This window comes from Euprymna scolopes, chromosome 21, assembly GCF_053919585.1.
Source record: "Euprymna scolopes isolate OS-2025 chromosome 21, ASM5391958v1, whole genome shotgun sequence".
NCBI classification, from domain to species: Eukaryota; Metazoa; Mollusca; class Cephalopoda; order Sepiida; family Sepiolidae; genus Euprymna; species Euprymna scolopes.
In genome coordinates, this window is record NC_136502.1 from 101,508,700 (window position 1) to 101,513,331 (window position 4,632).

Genomic DNA, 4,632 nt, shown 5'->3' on the forward strand with positions numbered 1-4,632 from the left:
AGAAAAATATGACTTGCATGTGATCAGCTAGAATTGAAACAAAAACATTTAGCACTCATCCAGTGTTATTTGTTGTTTTGTCATTTCAAAATTTGTTTTGTTACTTTAACTTGGTCGAATTCGTCAAAGATTGCCGAAAGTTTTGTACTTATTTTCATGTGATCGCTAATTTCAAGTCTAAAAGATAACAAAAAGAAGCTTATGATGCCACTAACCCTAAGTCAAAAGGTGGTTGCCAGTAGGTAAGCCTTTTTTTTATTATTATCTTTTAAGTCTAAAATTAGTGATCAGCTCTCTCCCCCCCCCCAAAAAAAAAAATAATCACCATTTTTGATTGATGAATTTGGCTAAATCATCATCATATCATATGAAGCCAAAGATTCTATTGTTCGCATTGGTCTCTCCGGTATTTCTCTTGTCAGAATTCTTTCTAGAAAGACATTGGTGATTATGGGAGGGACCATGTGAAGGTTGCCAACATCCAAAGTGAAAATGATTTTTTTGAAACGAACTGGATTCGAACTTGGGGCACTCAGGTCGTCAGTTTGTGTTGTGAACCACTAGGCTATCACCATTTCCTAATTTGACTAAATGAAAGTAAGGGAACAAATTTTGAAACAAACAAACCTTACAAACAGTTTCAGAAATTTAAAAACTATGCAGGTTGATAGAAAATTAAATTTTTTTGCATTTGGTAAAATTTATTGTATATTTTGCTTATTTTTGATTTCTCCGCTGTTAATTCATGAATGCACTGGTTTCATATAAAATTTGATTCTTTGGACTACTGTTCTCATCTTGAGTGTTATTTTTACAACGTTTCGGTTGATGTAACCTCTGATCTTCTTCAGATGTATCTTGATGTCAAACTCAGGAGTCTGCATCGGAATTTTGAACAGAACCATTTATTTAATCCACAGGTGTAGTATGCACTTGTTCCATCAGCCATGACTAAGTAGAAGTCCTAAGTAATTCGCAATTGTATTTGTGAGTGCACCCACACTGAGGATTGAACCTTCAACCTCCAAAAGAGTGTAACTTGCCACTTTATTCACTATGCAACAGGTCCTTGCGGGTAGTTTGCAATGCAGATTCTTGAGTTCAACACCTGAAGAAGGGTAGAGGTTACATCGATCGAATCTATGTAAGAGCCAGATACATCCAAGGGTGGAGTACTTTTGCCACATCTGGGCAGGAGCTGCTAAAAAGACCTTATCCTGCCTTGACAGAGTTCAAAATAGATTTCGTAGCCTAGTGGAGGATGCCCTTTTCTCTTCTCTGCAACCTCTTTCTCACAGAATAGACGTTGCAGGCCTGTCTCTGCTTTATCGTTATTTTCATGGCAAGTGCTCGTCTGAGCTCCAATCTATAGTGCTTCCTCATCAAACTTTCTCAAGAAACACTCGTCTAGCTGAAAACACTATCAATAATTTCCTTCACTCTTTATTTGTACCTAAACATAGATTCCATGAACAAAGCTTTTTTTCTTAGAACTATATACCTGTGGAACTCTGTTCCATTTGCCTGTTTTCCGGCTGACTATAATATGGTCGTCTTCAAGTCCCAACGTAAACAAGTTCTTGAGCCGTTCCCCTTAAGTAATCCAATTTACCAAATTTCCACTATTAACAATTACTACGCCACTGTCCCATTGACCACTGTACACTTATTAACCCTTATCCTTGAGTGGCCTCTGGGCCTTGGTAAGTGGTGACTCCTTTGTAAAAAAACACGTGAAAATAACATTCAAGACGAGAACAATAGTCCGAAGAATCTAAATAATACAAATAATCTTCATTTCAAAAAATTAAAAAATATCAAAAATATAATGCCTTAGTTTTGACTTAATTATGGTTTCTAAAATTTTTAAAATTTCCATCCCTAGTTTTCCCTTTCGATTCAAACCCTAGATAAGTTTTTTTTTTTTTTCTTCATGCAAAGTCCTCGCCTCCTGATGGTTGCTGATGCGACTATTCCAAATTTATGTTCGTAAGACGTCATTTGTGGACTGTTTCTCGCTGATATAACTGATTACACAATAAAAAGAATTAAATTATAACAAAATTGGGCTGTTTTCTAGCAAAATCCTCTGACGGCTGTGAGCCTGTTAGACTAACGGTAAAAACCTCATTTCATAAACATATTTTTATTATATTATTTTTATTTAATAAATATTTTATTATATAAACTAGTGGCTGCGCCGCGTCGGCACACACAACGCTGAGTCAAACACAAAATCGAGTACACTCAACATCGTCTTACCATCAATGCTTAACCTGTGAACTCGGAGTATGGGCAATTCCTATATGCGCAAAACAAAATCACTGAAAAAACAAAAAGACCCTAACTAAGGATAAGGATAATGAGTAAACGTTGGATAAAATGATTGTTAAAATTATTACGAACTTGCCAGGATTCGAACCTGGAGTTTCTGATCCGTAGTCAGATGCATTTTCCATTGCGCCACAAGTCCCGTCCGTACGCCGAAGATGTTACTGCAACTGTATACAGAGAATGCTAAATTTTGTTGATATGGGCAGGTAACTTTTTCGACAATTGTATGAAACAGCCTAAAAACCCTTATTTCGGGCTTTTTGTGACTCGGCATTGTTCTTTACGAACCATATATAGATAAGGACAATATAAAGACTCACAACTTTCAGGAAAAAAAAAAGAATAAATAAATAAACATTTAGAATTTTATTAATAATATAGATTAACAAAGACTATTTTAAAACATTTTTTAATTGTTTAAATTGCTTCTTAGTCTGACAGGCTCGCAGCAACCATCGGGGGACTTTGCTTGAAGAAAGCTTGATTTTTTTTATTTAATTATTTTTGTGTGCAATCATTTATATTGGTGAGAAACAGTCCACTGATGACGTCCTCCAAACACAAATTTAAAATAGGGGCATCAGCAACCGTTGGGGGACGTAGTTCGAATAAAGTAAAAAATTTTCTACAACTATAGATGACCACCGCATAGCTAGATAGATGAAAGTAGGAAAAAATATTTAAATGAAAATCTCTGTATTAATAAAATTGTGACCACTTTTCAGTGTCCGTGTCTTTCTCATGTCAATGTAACTTACATGTTTAACGATTTTTTTTTTTTTTTATTGATTATTTATTAAATTGAAAACACAACGGCATAAAATAAAATGAAAATTTTAAAGTTCTATTCAACAAAAAAGAATTTCTTTATGAAATTAAATCCACCCACATGGATTTTGGTTTCTTTGTAAACAAGTCAACAATTTAAATTTTTTGTTGATAGTTCAAACGTAAAAGAAAAAAATAATAAATTACTTCATGACCCTTCAAAATTTTTAAGGAATTTGGAAGCGTTTAAACTGCCAAATAGTGATTTAAACTGGCTTTAAAATTCTTAGCAAATCCTCATATATTAAAAGTTTTGGAAGTTATTTACATCCAATATTTATATAAATAAAGTTAGATATCTATATATGCAGTATGTATCGAATTTGTTCCTAAACTAATTAACCGATCATCATGAATTTGGGAACGCAGTTGCTAGGCATAAAGGGATGTAATATGAGCTATATTTAGTTTAATTTTATACAAATGGAGTTGAAAAGGATGGAAACATTTTTTATATACAAGGAAGTCATCATTTATCAAGGCTTGCAGGCCACTCGAGGATAAGGGTTAATGAATGTAAGGTAGTAGTTTACTAATCGTTAATGGTGTAGATTGAGTAGAATTTGGATTATTTAAGGGGATGACTCAACAAGAACTTGTTTACATTGGACTTGAAGGCTACCATATTGTAGTCAGCCAGAAAGCAAGCCAGCAGAATAGAGTTCTACACGTGGGCAGTTCTAGTAAAGAAGATTTGTTCATGGAATCTGCGTTTAGATTTAAGCATAGATAAAAAATGGGGGAAATTGTTGATAGTGGTAGTAGCTAGTCAAGTGTTTTTTGTGAAAGTTTGGCAAGGGTCCATAGATTGGAGCTCAGCTGAGCACTTGCCATGAAAATAACAATAAAGCAGAGACAGGCTTGCAAGTCTCTTCTGTTGAAAAGAGGTTGCAGGGAAGAGAAAAAGCATCACCTACTAGGTTTCTAACCCGGTTTGGAACTCTTGTCAAGGTAAGATAGAGTGTGCCGAGCAGCTCCTGCCCAAGTGTGGCAACAGTATTTCATTTGAGAACATGTTATATTCCTAAATACTTAGGAAATAAAGACAAACGTGAGTTACACCGAGTGGTATGTGTAATGGGGTTTATTTATAATACAGAAACGTAAGGCTGCTCGCCTAAGGTAAATAGAAGTACATAGTAACAAGTATGGGGAAGAAAGTCTGATAATCAACACGTAAGACTATCCGTCTTACTGCGACTGCTTGTCTGCCGCTGTCTGCCCAACAGTCCAATATATATATACAGTTTGTAACCGGTGTATAGCCAGTTATGTTCCTTCACAACACCTCCCCCTGAAGCTGAAATCTTCCTGATTTTAGCTTAAATACCTCTTCCTTTTAGGGTCAGGGCTTAATCTCCTGGTAACTTTTCTCTTTCTTGCGCTTTTCCTTCTGGTCAGCGTTACCCGGGGTAAAGGTTTCTGTCCAGCCCGTATGGTCGGTTCAGGCGAAATATTCATTGTTTGCGG

At 35.4% G+C, this 4,632-nt stretch overlaps 1 non-coding gene across 1 annotated transcript; it reads right to left on the bottom strand.

Annotated features, from left to right (window-relative positions):
* Nucleotides 1-2,401: 2,401 nt before the first annotated feature.
* On the bottom strand, nt 2,402-2,473 carry Trnar-acg (transfer RNA arginine (anticodon ACG)). The gene has a single exon. It is a non-coding gene; the product is annotated as a tRNA-Arg (tRNA).
* Between the last annotated feature and the right edge of the window lie 2,159 nt (nt 2,474-4,632).